An 18,813-nucleotide genomic window follows, 5' to 3' on the forward strand; every position below is an offset into this window, starting at 1 on the left:
TAATTAAAAAGTGTTTATTTCAAATTAAAGTCAATATCTTTGGAATTTCAACAGACACAACGAGACATTTAAAATCATCACCTTGGACTTTGAGACACACGGATTATTTAAAGAATTTTCAGACATTTTATAGACGAAATAATAATAATAAATAATCCTGAGATTAGTCAATAATGGAAATGATTTGCAGTCATAATTTGAATCAAAATGGACTTATTCCACAAAAGTCATACATTTATTCTAACCAACTTTACCATCATCAGAACCATGTTTTGTTTCAAAAACTTGTCCACAGTCATACCTTCCCTTGAAAGCTGTCATTTAAGCGCTGTGCTCATTGGTGTGATGATGTCGTAATTAACGCGCCGCCCCGGACGCGCTTCCTGTTTGACATTGTGTCTGACATTGAATCTGGCGTAGACAAACGCTCAGAGGCATGTGATGAGGATGCGGGGAGAGGCTGGTCTAGACTCCAGGCGACACACCATATGATATTGATTATCTTTTGTTTGGCTATCTCTGCAGCTCCTTGCCCTAAAGGACTTAACTCACATTATTATTGTCTGGCATGAGGCTCCATTACTCCAATTTAGATCTCTGACCAGTGGTGAAGCGCTGCTGCTGACATGTGTCCTCTCTGAGGAGGCTGCTCAGGTTTATTGCTACAAACCTTTAGGAAAATAATCTTTAATCATTGAGAATAATGTGCCAGAGTTTGTCCAATAATGGGAACACATAAACAAAAGGAATGTTGAGATGTAGGTCAGTGTTTACATACAAAACGGCACATTTTTCTAAAGGGGTTTCACCAATGGCACCACTTTTTTACATGTTGTATTTGTTGACTATTTTTGACATCATATTATAACTTCTCCAAGTCTGTACTATGTTTTTAAATTGAGATGTAATAATACAGATATACCCTATTTTTCATTCATAACTCTATACTTAAAATACAATTAAAACAAGTATTATTATTATTATATAATTAAGAAAAAGTTATCCTGCGTTATTCAAATGTATATATAATATAATGTACTCATAAAGTACAAACAAAAGAAATTAGCTGCTTTAATAAAATAATCCCAATAAATGTTAGAAAATGTTGTTCAAAATGCAAATGTTTCCTTTATTTTTAAATATAATTCTACACTTAATTTATGCAACATCTTTTAACACTGAAAATATGATTCAAAAGGGATTTTGTATGTTTATTTTTCTTACATTTTGTATGTATGTTTGGGTGTGTTTCTTGCCATTACAGGTTAGTACCACACCCTAACAAATACTTTATATTTCTTCTTTGTGATTTCGATTTAGGTGTGCGAAACTAAGAGATAAACAAATTATAATATACTTGCACAAACGATCATGTTCTTACTTGTAATATAAGGCAGAATACGTCTCATTGACACTATCCATACCAAACAATAATCATCAAGGAAGTCATTAATATACATTAGTTTGGATATGCACTGTTTTGGTTTTGAACCTATTATAAAAGGCATGAAGAGGTCAGGGCAGAAAATAAGGTTATTTATGATGAACAGAAAAGCAATATGATACACACAGCCTTCGTCTGTAGCTTGTCTTTTTAGATTTCCTTCTCTTCCTCTTTTAGCTGGGTTTCATAACATTATGCAGTGCAAGAGTTCAGCCAGACGAGAGTCTCTCCCACAGTGTTGATGTGTGTGAGCGTGTGTGAGCCTTCGAGGTGATGAGAAGAAGCGTTACTGAGGCCAGCAGATTTCTTTCTTTCTTTTTTTCAGGCGACCCATTTTCTTTGAAACGCTCTGTGCTAGTGACCGAGGTCACACAAAACATGATCATAATCATAATCACTGTCAGTGTAACATGCACTTTACTCACCAGTGCATCTGCCAAAAGCCATGAGAGTACCAAAATAATTGATTTTACGTTTTTGACACTGGTAAATGATGACCTGCTTAATGTGCATTCACAGGTACAGAGATTTTTTAAGAACTGTCATAAGATAATATTATACATGAACAAATACTATAAAAACCCTTTAAAAAAAAATGCATATATATTATCATTTTGTTAAAGAATATTTGTATTTTTAAAATAATACAAATGTAAATATAAAAGGATTATGGATGCTGATCGAGGCCTTAAAAATTACGAATTAAGTGATGCCAGCAGGCTTTTTAATATCAAAGTAAAAAAGTCTACTTTATTGTCAATCTTTCTGTTTGTGTGATTGAAATGCTGTTTCTCACAATCCCGAGGAATACAATTAAAATATATATAAAAAATATATACATACATGCATACATACACACCTGTACACCCACCCATATTCCATGTTAGTAATGCATTGGAATATTATTTACCTTTTGCACATTAATATCCCTATCTGTAGTGACGATTGTATTTCAGTATGGTTAAGGTTAGTTCGTTTATATAGACACAAAGGCAATTCAAAGTTCTTTACATCAACATTAACACACAATAGTTAAGAGAGAAAACTAAAGAAAATAAACACAATAAATAAACACACAGGAAAAACAGATTCATAAAGACCATTCATAAAAGAGATACAAAGAAGTTTAAAATCAACATTGTAAATACAGATGATGCTGCAAGAAGTGTAACGGCCCGTCCACACGGCGGCATGCGTTGAAGCTTCAACGCTTCTGTCCATTCACTTTGAATGGGGTGACGTCACGCTTTGCCGAACTGCATTGTGGTTCCGTCGCTTCGCTTTGCTCGCGTTGCTCGCTTCAAAAGTTGAGCAATGTTCAACTTTTGAAGCTTCGACGGAAGCGTCAGCCAATCAAATCATATGCCAGTACAAGCTCTAGCCAATCAAACCGCTTGCTTGTGTGTCCGGGGCGGGAGTTTCATGTGATTGGTTGTTGATCGAGTTTCAGACACGCCCACCGGCAAGCTTCAACGCATGCCGCCGTGTGCACGCTGCGTAGTGATAAAACAAGTTAAATGACTTCTGGTTAAGCAGCAGTGAAATCATTATTTTTAACCTCAACTTAAAATAACTTAGGGTTGGTGAGGACCTCAGGTTTTCTGGAAGTTTGTTCCAGATGTGTGGCGCGTAAAAACTAAAAGCATCTTCGACGTGTTTATGTTAGTTAACAGTGAATAGTTATATCAAAGCTTTATTTACACCTTGTCTAATCCCCAAATAAAAGGTTTTTAAGGGCACTGTAACAGTCCATTACATAATCTGATGGAGAGTTCACTGTTGGGTTTTAAATACAGGTGTAGAATGGAGATGAGCATGTGCCAAAACATAGCAGGTTATAGTTTTGTAGACATTTCAAAAGTACCTGGGAAAAGTTTAAAGTATGCACACAGACATGAGTAAATTTAGGTGACTCCCGGTGTCAGTATTTATTTTTACTTTCTGTTTCACGCCAAGTGCTATTGACTTTCCATGCAACGTGATTTCAGCTGAGGCAGCTATACAGCTCAGGCCCGATATTACCTGCTATGCAGACACTTATAACATCCAAAATAGTTCTATATCTAAAACCTGCTTACACACCTACAGTACTCACCTAACCCCTCGCCTCAAACACTCACTCAATATCTCACCCACCCCCGCACTCCCTCCCTCCCCTGTCAGTACTGGGAAGGTTGAAATTGATATTGCCACTAGAACTAATAGCACTTCTGCTACTGTTACTGCTATAACTACTGTTGAAACTGACCGCAGTTTAATTGTTGATGTTTACACCGACAGAACTAACATCATTCACAAGGTCAATGTTGCACTATGGGAAACGTGGGCTGCTTGCAAGAGACACTTTAAAGACTGATTGGTCAAATAAAATCAGCACAGTTCAAGATACAGCGCTTAGTAAATACCTATATCAATTATCAACTTTATTGAAACACAGACTTTCTGTTATACTGTATCATTTTAGTGTTTAAGCCAAAATTAAGGTTACCCTGATTAAATCATTGGGTCATAATCAGCTATATTTATCAGCGTTGACAAAGCTTTGCTAAAGCCACAGAAGACCCTTTAGCAAAGTTTTCGCATAGGGTTAGAACTAGCTAATGCCACATTTCCATTGTCAGAGAGAATTGTAGCTAGCTCAACCTACAACCTTATAAATAGCCAAGCTACCATCAATAGCATCCGTCATTTTTTAATTCACTCGATGCAGATTTAATAGAATGGTAGCCCGGAAGACTACACAGCACAATTAACCACTGTTCTGGTTGCAGATAATAGGTTTCAACGAGTGTTGCGTTGAAGACAGCTTCACTAACCCTAACCATATCTCAAAATGATTTTCTACCAAAAGTGAGTTCTGCCTTGTGAAGAAACGCAGATGAAATGACACATGTCCACCATTAATATAATGGAGAAGCTGATAAAACACAAGCCAGAACAAGGAGAACATGAACACTCCACAGGTGGCCACAACAGGTTCAAAACCAGAACAACTTGTTCTGGCAAACTGATCTTAAAACATTATTAAAACCTTTCTTAAAATGCTTAAATTATCCCATTTGTAACATTACATTTTGCTTTCAACACCAGAGCTTTTCTACAGTATCAGAAGTTCTCTGTTAACTTTCCATTTCTTACTTTTAAGACCAATAATGTCCTACTTGAATGATGGCTCTTTTTGGATTTTAGACTTAGTGATCTGAGATGTGCAGTTCAAAGAATGTGAGGAAGACAAAAATGGTTCCACATCAGTCAAGTCACATCACCTACTACCAAGAGGAACTTAATTTATGTTCATTAGTTTTCTAAATGCTTATGTAGAACTGATTACCAAACTGATTGGTTGGTAGTCCTGAGAGAGTAGTCAACTCTTTAAAAACAAATAGTCTCTAACAGTAGTAGGAACATACTCAGCTCTTCCTTACTGACCACAAATACTGTGTTGAAATGTGATATAATGCCAAGTGTGTGTATGCTTAAAAGTTTATCACATACTGTTCATTGGTTGTTGGTTAGACACATGCATTCATGGTCGGCCTTGTACACTATATTGTACATTCATCATTGGGCACGGTGAAATGGACAGTTAGTACTAATATACAAATGCAAATGTGGTTGTCAGGGTGACAGAGCCTTGTGCCGGTACTTCACATACAGCTTTTACCAGCTTTGTGGTAAAAAAAACACTTTCCCCTCAAAGTTGGTGCATATTCATCTGCAATTGTGAAACTTAACAAATACTAGCTTTGCAGCGCACAAAACACACACAGACGTCTTGAGCTACCCTCCACTTATCTTGATCTTGCTAATTATATCTAAGGTGTGTGTGTGTGTGTGTGTGTGTGTGTGTGTGTGTGTGTGTGTGTGTGTGTGTGTGTGTGTGTGTGTGTGTGTGTGTGTGTGTATGTGTGTGTGTGTGTGTGTGTGTGTGTGTGTGTGTGTGTGTATGTGTGTGTGTGTGTGTGTGTGTACACAACTGTGTGTTTGCTACTTATGCCACAGACAGCTGTTGTTTGTATTGCCGCAAGTGCTCAAACCCACTTTGTAATTAGCTCTATCTATGTTTTCCTTTACAGAACTGACGAATGTGTGTGGGTGGGGGGTTAGGGGGAGCAAAAGCCCCCCCCAACTAACGCCACCACCACCACCATCCAAATTCACAAACACCCTACCCACCCCCAATATCCCTTATGCAAAGTCGAGCCTGAATCGCACACACACACACACACACACACACACACACACACACACACACACACACACACACACACACACACACACACACACACCTCCAGCCAGTAACAATAGCTCCGACACAGAAGCCTTGTTCAAAACAGCTGACATTGAAAAGTGTTAGTTTATGACCTCATTCCAAAAGAATTGAGTACGCATGGAGAGCATGTTTGCATGGATCCCACACAAAAAAATATTTAGGTCTACTAATAGCACATTGAATCTGCCTATACACATAGAAACCTGTTGCTTCAAGCAGCACACTTGCCAAAAGACATTTCGGTCAGATTCAATAAGGATGTACGAAACAGGATACACTTGAGTGTTTTGCATTATGTTGGAGACTTAAACAGGAAAGTTTGAGTTGTAAAACACAGGCCTCTTTTAGGAAGGTGAGAGAGGAAATCATGGCAGGCTTCTTTTTTTTTAAAGAGAGATGGGGGATGGGTGGCTCTTTAGATTGTCCCTCCTCCCTCTTCCTCTGTCTTTTTTCTCTTCCCTCTCATCTTTGTTCAAGGGCTGCCTGTCTAAAACAAGCCGCCCCTGCACACTGAGCCACAGTCATAATAAATGAGTCAAAAGTGGTCGCAAAGGCACTATCACCGGTGTGTTTACTGGTGATTAGGGGTGTAACGGGGTGTTTCTCAATGTCGAGTACGCTTGCATGGTAGCACATGTCTTCCGAGTCACTTGCTTCAGAAGCGAGGCAAGAATACTTCCTGGCATTCGGAAAACGAAGAGTGGAACAGGCGAGCAAGTGTGCAGGTTTGCGTCATATGAGAGGCCCCGCCTTACATTTTCCGCCACAGATTTGGGGAAATTGGTGCGTGCGGAAAGCATGGTGGGGATTTTTAGACCGCGGAGTCGACACATGTGCAGCCTCGAAATTTCTCGCTACAAAGTACGCCGGGCTCGGTAGAATTCCAAGTATGCTGGACATTGGAACAGTACTTCGGCGGCACTCGATGACGTAGTATGCTTGAAATAGTGGCTCTGGAGCAGCTTTACTCGACATTGAGAAACACCCATCGTATCGTATCCGTATTCGTCCCGTACCGTCACGGTTCGGACGTCACGGTTCGGACGTCACGGTTCGGTGCATGCAGTCACACGACGAATACGCCTTTTTGCCAATAGACATGAAAGCCGAGAGACCAAAATAAATAACGGAAGCTTTTGGCATATGTTTTTCAACGGCTATGCTGCGCCCTTATACAATAGTAGAGGACCCCGGCTTTTATTGATTTTGATTGAAAGTGATTGAAACACTATCTTATTATTTATTTTTTTATATTTTCAAGACATTCTTTTTAATTTTACAGCTTATTGAACCTTTTTGTTTGACATCAGCCATTATAGATAATATGGCCATCTGAGTGTGTGTGGTACTGTTTGTGGTTTGTTTTTAACTGTGTAATAAAGTTAATTATTACAAATGTTAGAGTTCCTTATTTTTAAACTGAAACTTGCACTACTGTTCAAAATAAATAAAAAACAAACCTGGAATTATGCATTTGGGACTTTTTTTTGCTTTTTCTTGTTGTACCGAACCCGTACCGAACCGTGACCCCCAAACCGAGCTACATACCGAACCGTGAATTCTGTGAACCGTTGGACTGGAGATATTGTATATTATTATAGACTGCTGATGGTGGCGACATGTTTATGTGCTTGTGTTTGTGTGCCTGAGAGTGAAAGAGTTTGTGTGTGTCTGTCTGTGTGTGCATGGGAATGATTGGGAATGGTGTCAAATGAATTGCAGCTAAGTTAATATAAAATAATGACCCATAAACGTCCACTTACATTTCTTATAAATAAAAGGTTCATACATTTAGATTTATATCAAAAGTAAGGAAGCTTAATGCCGCCATTCTAGATTAAAAATACGCTTTTTAAGGTTATGTCAAGCCATTTTCATGTCATAAGTAGATATTTTCACCTGAATACTTTCACTTTATATAAAAATAGTCAATTGTTACAAGGAAAGTCTCTTGATATAACATGAAGTGTGTATGTCAAAACGACGTGGAAATATCTTGTTATGACATTAAAACAATAACTTTTTCAGGCATAGTAACAATACGCTGCTGAACAAAAGCAAAACTGATGTTGAAATGTGTTACAATACCTCATCACCTGCTGTTTTTCCCTTTGTGCAATAGAGTAAGTCAATGAATTAACTATAAAAAAGATGTACCTAAACGTAACAAGTCGACAGAAATAAAGTTAATACCGCTTAATTAGGGGATATGTTCCCTTTGTTTGTCATTAGGGTTCATGTTTTTATGTAGAAATAGATTATCAAAGTTTAGGAAGGACCTAGAAATCTTGCCGTATGTCTGTAAAATTTGCCAACTGCATATATAAGATTTGTCATCTAGCACAAAAGCGTATCAATATTACATTTTAACTTGATGGTAACATCTTTAGACATAATTGTTATAAAATGACCAGTCTTGTAATAAACAAACTGTTGGCTCTGGTCTATCTCATGGTTTTAATGACTACTGATGACGCACAAACACAATTTCAAACTCCATCTATATGCTGCGGGTAGGCAGGGTCACACACAAAGCCTCTCACTGAAACTCCTCTCTCTCCGTCTCCCTCACAAAGCCAGCATGCCTCTCATTTGTAAATCACTTAAAAGCATGACAAATGTGCATTGGAAGTTTCGGAGCGTCCCTCCTGAAAGCGTTTCTCATACTCTCTCCTCAGTATTGTACTAACCGGGCATATAGCTTGGCGTTAGACGCATGGTTATGGTCACTTAATAGTTATCAGGACGGTGGCAGTTCCGTGTGATTTAGCTGATTACAAACTGAGCAGAAAGGAGTTTTGTAGTTGTGAAATGATATGAGAGCAGAGAGAATGTCGGACTGAAATTCCAAAACAAAGGAGTCTTGTCCACAACACTAATCCCACAGGAACATTTTTTTGCCGTGGACTCGGAATTACTGTGTATTTCAGTCATGTGACAGGCCATCAAGCAGGGGGTTACAGCATTTGCTTGTGTGTGTTTGGGTCTGAATGTAGTCTAAGCTGATGGCCAGTGGCAAGGAATTTACATCGCCACAGCCGTATTTTACAACGCCGGTTCTGAATGAAACAGTGTTTTGCAGCATGTTAACAGATCATCTCGTTTAAAGAAAAACATTTGGGGAAAGGGAAAGGGAGGGGGAGTTTATTTCTACCAATGTTTTCCATAGGTGGGAACAGTTTGAAAGGGTCACTAAGGAATCACCCAAAAAACATTTATCAACATGGCAAAATATTTAGCTTTTTAATTAAAAGTATATTCATTCAAGCGAGTACAGTTTTTGAGGTACTTACCATGAGTATTTCCATTTGACTCCATACTCGGCACATTTCAGATGACAATTGTTCTACTTTTAATGTACTGCACCTATTTGTCAGCTATAGTTTTTACTGGTTACTGAACAAGCTAAGATTTGATCTTTGAAAAAAACTAATAATACAGGCGAGCGTAGACCTGTGAGGTGGAAAACAATGTGTGTATCTGCCCAGTTATTGGATCCGCTCCAAAATTGAGTAGGATTTTCCTTGGACCGTGACACCATTTCACCTACTTAATGAAAATAGGGCTTGTGCTTTTTTTGTAATCCTGTTGACAAACAAACCAGCAAACCCAACTGAAAACATAACCACTTATTAAAAGAGATATTAAAAGAGTAACCCTTTGGTTTGCAACCTTTTTTTATGACCCCTTAAATATAAAAACCGTACAAAGCCTAAGGTCATGTCAAGTCTCATTAGATGTTAGCAGTTCCACTAAGAAAAGTGTTACAAACTGCATTCCCAAAATGTAATGAGTCCTTCCTCAGCCCATGCTACACCATTCCAACACTTTTCATGAAAACAGTTTTTACGTCATGCTGAAAAAACAGACAATAAAAATAAACCGAACCTAAGACATAACCTCTAGGGCTAAAAATAAGTCTTAAAACTAATACAAATGTGGGATGTAGAATGTATTTGGTCCCAATAATCATCTCAGACCTTTGTCAACAATTTGTCAACAAGCCTTGCACATTTAATTACATGATTAAGAATATTCAACCCTCCAATTTCAGAACAATGCTAGCTGTCAACACTGACTATATGTATGACTGTCTGCCTGCAGACTAGACAGTTATTACAGACACAAGATAAGACATTGGTGCCAGTTATCACATCACAGACAGTACACTGAGTAATCTGAGAAAACGGGACAAACTACAAAAAGATGGACTTACTCTTTTAAGTTTTTCTGGCCTATCACCTCTACTATGTGCTTATTTGTTACTCGTATTTGAACTCACACACTGGGTGTATGATCAAGCCTTAGATATCTGTCTACAGTAGGTTGTTGCTCTAACAGGAAGTTGTATTTTACTGTGCAACCTTCTGTGGCAAATACTTTCTTAGACACATTAGTGGGGTCTTTAGTGCTCAACAAAGAGTGGATCAGGAATAAGATCTAAGTCCAGAAACGAGTCATCATTTTAGCACTTCCCATGTCTCGAAACCAATAGATCTTTGAATAACTTTTTGGTTAAATGCCCGAAATAAGGTATGTGGTTAATACAAGCTTACAAAATCTTTATGTTTTGTTGTTGGACAAAATATATGTCAATAAACAAACTACTGGTAAATGGCTGAAGCTTTTATGTGTCTTAAAATCTAGTGGCAGCTAAATGTCATCACGCAGAACACAAGTCCGGCTCTAGATTGCTGTTTCCATGACCGTGATGTAATTTGTTTATATACGTACATTAGGTTAGCTTATTACTTCTGGCAATTGCATTTATGCTTCAACTGATAAAAGTGGTGTTAATAAGTGGAACAAAATGTGTAAGGATCCTAAATAATTGTTTGCCAAAGACCTTTTTTTGTCTGCAGTATTCCAAAATTCAATTGAAAAATCAGTTTGTTTTTATTCGGACTACAATAATGTGTCATACTACTCTATTGTCAGAGGTTCTTTTAAGTTGCTGCTCTTACAGGAAGTCATGCATTCTGTTGCAAACACTTTCTTAGATACATTGTTGTGGTTTGCAGTGCTTGACAGTGCCAAGATGGATATAGCTAAAATGAAAACCTATTTGTGAAAAATACAAAATGATTAATATATGTCTGCCACAATGGATGCGACCTACCCATTCTTTGCATTTCTTTGTTGGGCCACATGTGCCCATGCTGTAATGTGAATGATGTCTCATTGTTTGTTCGATATTAGTATGTGAAATAACAAGAAGTAGTACTGGTTACCTAACAAATTGGCTGCCAAGCAATTGTTGCCATCCTCACATAGAAACCTTGACAGAAGTGTAACACGTTGTCCGTGGAGGAATCATGTTACATAGCCATTTACTATGCTATGAAACCCCCCGAGGACATGAAGCGTGCTTTTTATTCTCGTGAGCCATAAAATACAGTGGGGAAGTCAGTGCTGTTGCTTTCACTTCACCTTTTTAGTGTTATCTCTATCTTAATGAGACATATAAACACTCAATGCTAATGTTTCGTGTGTAAGAATGAGTCAGCTCAGCTTGCAAACTGCCAGGGAAATAAAGAGATAAATTGTTCAGATGTTTTACGCCGTTTGATGAGGGGCGGTACTTCTTACACCTGACAATTTAAACTGTTCCAGCGATCACATCTTCATAATTCACCCATAAATATGCTGCTATGAACATTTTATGAGGTATACTTTGTCAAAGGATAAATTATTTATCTCCGCACAAGGTTTCAACACCTCCATTAAGCGTCTGGTCTGCTCCCTGCAGGACTGCTATACTTCCACAGCACGCATAGTGAAAGCATTTCACTTTATTTCTCCACTTTGGTGTCTTTTGTCCCAACGAACGCTCACTCATAATACACATATGCACACCTCCGTTCCCACCCCCAGCACCACCACCCTTGTGTCTTTGTATGAGACCCCTGCTTCATCCCCATTGTCATGTTAATTACCTGTTTGCTCTGTTTAGTTGGAGCCCACCATCCATCAAAGCGTCTCCCGGCTTTTCATCTCACACAGTGCATCTCCTACCTGTAATTAGGTTTGGTGCAAGAGAGGGAAGATGGATTTTGTTAGCACCCTGCAGAGGGAGAAGAAGACATTAGGAAGTCTCCATGGCTGTTTTGGGAGAAGCCTTTAATGGTGTCTAATTGATCTGAGCTGTCACGGAGTCCATGGCTTCTTGTGGCATAGAGCTGATTATCTTCGTGTGTCATCCTCGGTGCACGAGCATTACCTCAGCACTCTGGATTTTACAGTCCGATAAAGCATGTGTGGATACAGGTGTAATTATGTGCATCTGTGTAGGCAAATATAACTGCAAATCTGATGAGCTCTACACTTATTTGGCTAAAAGGTGGGGGATGGGATCCTTGTGTGCATTGCATTCAGGCACTCACAGATTAGCATTCACTGTGTTGCCGTGTGTACAAAGGGTGACTGCGTATGTGTGTGCTTTTAAGAGTGTTTGCGAGGAGAGGCAGTGCTGCGGTCAGAATATTTTAACATCCAGATGTGCAGAAGCTTGAGGGAAATCGATATGGACGATGAGTCCCAAGCAGGTGATGAGCATACTGTCATAATGCAGTAAGGATGGAGAGGGATTAATATTTAACAGTAATCTGGAGCCAACAGATGGCCGTTGAGGAAAAAAACGTTGAGGAGTGCGAGGATGAATTTATTTCCAGGCCAAGTGGTTATAATAACTGGTTGTATAGTCATCAATATAAGTTAATGTTATAACTAGTGTTTAGATTACAGCCTGTAAAAGTTATCTTAAATTATTTAGGGCATAATTAAAATGCTTATTAGGTACTGATTATAAATGCAAGGAAAGAAGAGAAATGGTTAGAATAGGGGGGGGGGGGGGGGGGGACAGTTGTGTGTTTCAGTGGGGCAAGGAAGTACATTCCACTGAAACATGTTTTTAAGGTTTAATATGTGACATTTCTGCAGTCTTAAAATTAATAGACCCATATCATATATATTTGGAGGCTGTGTTCTTACATTATCAAACATTTTCCCAACATGGTTTAGGCCTAGACAGTTTTAATTGTAATCAAGCTAGAGGTGCATTTCACTCTATCGCCTATTAATTTTGTGATATCCCCTTAAACCCTTTTAACTTCCGGGTAAACAAAGGAGAAAACCAGATGATACGTTAAGGATTAAAGAAAGTTTGCTCACTGCTGGTGAAGCACTGTTATTCTGTCTATTTTTTCAACAAAGTATCCAGTAGAGACCTAATTTATTGGCAGGATATTCAATATAGATTTAGCTAGCTCGGTGTGCTACAATACAATTGGCTAATGTGAGAAGCCACCAAGCTTTAAGTGCAATGTAACATTAGACATTTACACCAATGTTCAACAAGCTCATTAAGTTATTTTAAGTATAATTGTTTTGAACAAGGATAACAGCCATAGGCTAATCCTGATTGAACTGCCACATAGCGTTAGCTAGAGTAACTTTAGCCTATGCAAAGTTCATCCATCTAATGGTTTGTATGCAAGTTAACATTATGTTAGCTAACATTAACTTTAAAATAACATAAAATGAATGAAAATGAATAAACGTAACGTGACTAAAAATGTTATACATTACATTGTCCGTGAACATGATTTCTGCCAATGAAACATTGGATTGATTGAACTCGGTGGTTGATAAACCTGTGGTCAACAGCTCCGACGATCACATGCTACTTCACGTCAGCATCATAGTGCGTCTTTTGATATCGTTTGACTGACTTGATTAAATAGCTAAGGATCTCTTTTAAAAAACTTTAATTCAATTATTTTTGTTGTTGTTTATAACAAAAAGTTAAATTGTGAGGTGTAGTTTGGTGCCTTTTTATGAAATAGCTGTTGAAAAGGAAGGACATATGCTATAATATGCTATAATTAATATGTGCTGGTAATTAATAATTGTACACCCCTAAATGCCAGTGTTGTTTCCTTTACTTCACTTGTGCCCATAGGTGTCTTCTGTACACTAATGTAGGCTAAAGCAATACACATCATGTCATCTAAAGCATGTTATTAAAGAGATGAGATTACATTAGCGATCAGATTACACCACTAGCTTGGAGCCACCCTGATCATATTACAAGCACTTAATCAGAAAATTCATGCCGATTAAAAGTGTCCCTTCGTGACAGCATATAAACACAAACCTCTGTGTGGACGGAGCCAATGTATAAAAAAAAAAAGAAGGATTTTCTGTTTACCTCCTCGTGTTATGTACTGTAGGGACGTCCATGCTGCTCTGCTGACCTTCAGCATGAAATGAAAAGTGTCTGATGCCTCTGGTGTGTTTGGAGGGGCTTTCTCTTTTTCCCGAAGATGGACAGCCATGCATTATTGATTACAAAACACTCCTACAATGCTATTTCATCTTTCCAAGCACAGCTGACTGTGAGTTGGGCTTCACTTTATTTCAGATTTAATTTGTATACGTGTGCGTACCTTTTCCTAATCAAGCTGCATGGTTTTGTTTGTGTAATGTTTCCCCCTCACCCCCACCCTCACCTCCATTCCCTATATCGTCCAGTGGGAGGCTAAACGGTAGATATGCAGAAACAACTCCCTTATCGCCACGTCCCACTACACAGAGCGCTGACAGAGGATTGCACAAGACAAAAGACAAAAGGTAGGCAGAGACAAACCAATGTGGAACAATGGGAGGTTGAAATCACAACCTAATGATTATCACACCAACTGTCACACCTAAAAGCATTTAATTGACTTTATTTTGAGCTTCTCTGTAAGGCAGTTATTAATAAACGCATGCATACAAAGACATTTTGAGTGCATATCAAGCATCTGTCTGTGTACGTTCTTACCTCGTGAACATTTCATATGTTTGCATAGATTTAAAATCATTCTCTCCAACTTCTCTGTTTCACTGTCCTCATGTTGCACAACCTGCATAAACAAAAGATATCTCATTGAAATTCTTATTTGTTCTAGTGTCAATAACTGACTGTTAGATGTTGAATATTCATTGGCTAGCTTATTTATCTTTTATCTTTTTTCTGGCTTCCATTCGTAGATTCACAATTTCCTAATCAACAAGCATAACAGGGTTGTTTTGAGGGTATTGTGTCTTGGATTTTTACAATAAAAGTAAGAAATCTTTTGTACAGTTAATTCGTATTTATTCTATTGTCAATTACTGACATTGAGATGTAAGATATTCATATGCCGGCAATTTATTTTTTCTGGCTCCTAATTTGTAGTCACACAATTTCATAATCAACAAGCATTACAGGTTGCATTACAACAAGCATTACATGTTAGTTTGAGTATATTGTGTCTTGGGTTTTCACAATAAAACGTAAGAAATAATTTGCGTTGGCAATTCTTATTCATTCTGGTGTCAATTACTGACTTTGAGATGTTACATTTTAATATGCGGCATTTTTTTTCTTCTGGCTCCTCATTTGTGGAGACACAATTTCATAATCAACAATGATATCAGGTTGGTTTGAGAATATTGTGTCTTGGATTTTCACAATAAAATGAAATATTTTGCATGGGTAAAAGCTTCCATACTAAAGCAGAGCCCTGGAAGGCGGGGGAGTGTTGCCAAGCGTGGCCTTACCTCCCCGGTCCCCCGTCGAGGTTGGTCACAGGGGAGGACGCCCATGGCGACCGCGGCTGTCAGAAGCTGTTTCCGTGATGCCGAAGAATGATTGGGTTCATGGATCCGGACGGTGCTCTCTGACAGCGCAGGGGGAGACTCTGCCACACCTGGGAGAAGCAGCACTGGCAGAATGTGAAATGTTACTGAGCAAGGTCATTCCATGGGGTCATTGTAAGACCTGTCACCCATCTCCCCCCAACGTCATTGAGAAATTATACCGGACTTGTGCTACTTATGGAGAATATTGTGTCTGAATTTATCCTTTGTTTGAGTCTGACTTATAACTACAGACAACAAAGTCCTGTTTTTTAAAAAGGAAACGTAAAAGCAAAAATCAGCAAGGACACCCTCCAGGCAATGGTTGTTTCTGTTGTAGCTGTGAATACTCATTAACCTGCAACAGAAGCTTCTGATTGCAGTTTTTCACCAGATACCTCATCAGCAAAGTGCTGCAAACAGGCACCGCATTTTCAAGTCTGACTCATGTCTAGCCCTGTGGAAAAGCGCGACCAGTATCATTGATGTCAGTGCCGTTGGTGAGGCTTGTTAGAATGAATGACAAGACTAGAGATGTGACTCAACGACAGCAACTCTCACTCACTGTCGGTATGTTTTTCCACAACATGGCTCCTTCAGGAGGTGGGCTTCCTGACAATCCCACTCCCAGAGCCTGGGACAATTTTAATGATTGATCACCCTGCTCCTGACAGCGGTGAGAGGGAAGAGAGCCGAACCACAGAGAGAAAAGAAAAGGAGAGGGAGGAAAGAGGGGCGTGGACAATCCCACAAGGTCAGAGTGATGTCCAGTCTTTTGTTTCCAGTGGTGAGATCCGTGGCCTGTGTGCAGCCGCGAGGGGACGCGCGGAGTAACCGGCAGCTTGGCAGGAACAGATGTTCTTACACAATGAACATGAATGTGGTTGGCTGCTTATTCACTAGAAGTCAAGAGGCTGACTTCCCCTTTTATTGAAACAAAGAAAAATACAGGAAAGTGCGACGGCTTTCTACCTGTGTGCCTCTATCAGGCGAACATGTTGCTGAGGCAATGGAGCCCATATTCAATATGATTTATGTCCTGCTTAAGATACATGATAGGCATCTATTTATGGACATGATAATACAATACAATAAATCTCTTATGTAATCCAGGGTGAAAATATGTCTGCGGCTCAACAAAACAGAAGACACAACAGTATATAAAAACAGCATGTCAATGTCTGCGGTTAGATCTCAGGGTATCGATGAAATTTGAGATAAATAAATTATACTTAAAGGTATATGTTTTTAGTGGCCAAAAGAACTCTATAGCACTGCCCGGAGCTCAAGAGCTCAAACTGGCTGAATAAAGGATGGGCGTTATCTGCCAGGATATACTCTTCTTGTCCAGCTGTTAACATTTGACTCAAGGCCATTAAGGATTTACCAACTATTTTGCTTGCCATTGAGACAAATTTCAAAAATGTAATTCTTAGATCTGTGGTTTATATGTAGGTGACCAGGTAGGAAGGTTTAAAGTCAAAACACTCTTTAAATTGCACATAATCCTAAGTGTGTTTGTGTGTATTTGAATTTAACCATTCAATAAGGTCGAACTGGACATAATGTACATGTGTGGATTTGTCCTTGATGATTCCTTAAAGCATTACACTAAATACTGTATAAACAAGGGAGGGAACAAAATATTGATTTATGTTTTGTGATACAGTTTGAGATCTAAACTATTGACTTTTCATGAATAGTTTACATTCAGAAAAAGACATTTCAACCAATTCCATTTTATGATCGTTAGCAAACACAATGATAATACTACTATGCATCCTCGTACAGGTACTTATACCAGTGTATAATTTGACAATATGATTACTGAGCTATGTAGGAAGAAGGTGAGCTTAGATAGAAATGCTTACAAAGACATGCCATGGGAATTTCTAAATAAAGGCACCTTAAAGATGAAGATGGTGTCTATTAATGTATTAACTGTGTCGATGAATTTGGGTCGTTTATCTTGGATCAACATATTTTTTAAGAACAATGTATTGTTACACTCCTAAAAATTACCTGACATTCTAGTTTTCCACAATCTAAAAAAACATTATAATATTTGACAAGTGACTTGACAAAATAGAATCAATCAATCAATACTAAATGAATATGCTCAGTGTCACTCTGGACGCCCATACTGTACCCTCTCATTCTATCTTTATTTTAACACTCTGCCCTGCTCCCTAGTTGTCTGCATTCCATATATAGAGTGCCTATTTGTGTCAATTGAAAGAATATATTCTCTTGACTTCCGGTCATTGTGAATATACGAGATATTATCAATACTGTGTCCACATTACATTATAAACATCCAAGGCAAAAAATGATTTGAATTGAGTCAAGGATCTTATCTCAAACATTACCTAAGTCATCCTGTGTTTCTTTCTGTGTGGGCGTGTGAGCTGCCTGTGTGTCTTTCACTTGGAATGTAAGATCAGTTTCCAGTGAAGAGTAAATGGTTCAGGAAGTAGAGATGAGAAGCACAATCCTAAACATGGACACCAGCACAGCTCAGCTTGTTGCCATCACCAGGAATATTGGCCCATAAATGACCTGAGCTATTCATAACTCATTGCCTCCCTCTGCTGGTGTTAATGGAGAGTAAAATCCTTTTAAAACGTTCTTCATACCCTCTTGAAAAATCAATATATTGCATAAAATGTATTATATAATATACTGTCTATGTCTCTCCGTTGTGGGTGCAAGACTAACATATAAAATGTATGCATGATATGTTTATGTCTGACTTAAATTATGGTTTGCAGAAGTTTATAGTCACTTTATGATACAGTATTTCATGATATTTTTTTATTATCCTGGTAGGCCTATCTGTTATATCGCATGAATATCTCTAAAGGTACTTTGTGAGTCACTGGCAATCAATACTGAGTTTCATATAGGTTTTTTTATTTTCTATAGTATCCAGAGGATGTTACAACAAATGATCTTGATGAATTTCAGTATAGTGTGTTTGTAATAATATATAATCTGGTTTATTGAATGTTGGGGTTTGTTTGTTTGTTTTTGTGTGTGTGTGTGTGGTCTGGGACAGTGGTAAAAGAAGGTATAAAATAATTAATAAAAAACAATATCCATGCAAACAAACTATGCTATATCATCACTTTTTTTTGTTTGCTAATAGTTTGCTAGATTGTTACTTTTGGAATCATCGGTTTGCTGTTTTGTGTTGCTTTTTGCATGTCCACTTTCAAACGTTTACTTTTGTCAGTTTATTTAGTAGGCCTATTGTGCTAGATTTACCAACTGGGTTGCAAAGTAAAATATGCTATCGGTTATAATTTCCTGGTTAAACATAAAATGATTTATGAATGTGCACATTATTTTAATGTATATTAGATAGAGCAGGTGAATATGCAGCAATCATCTCTGGGGCCTTGTTATTTTAGTTATTAATGTGCTTGAGTTG

This window comes from Trematomus bernacchii, unplaced genomic scaffold (genome assembly GCF_902827165.1).
Source record: "Trematomus bernacchii unplaced genomic scaffold, fTreBer1.1, whole genome shotgun sequence".
Taxonomy (NCBI): domain Eukaryota; kingdom Metazoa; phylum Chordata; class Actinopteri; order Perciformes; family Nototheniidae; genus Trematomus; species Trematomus bernacchii.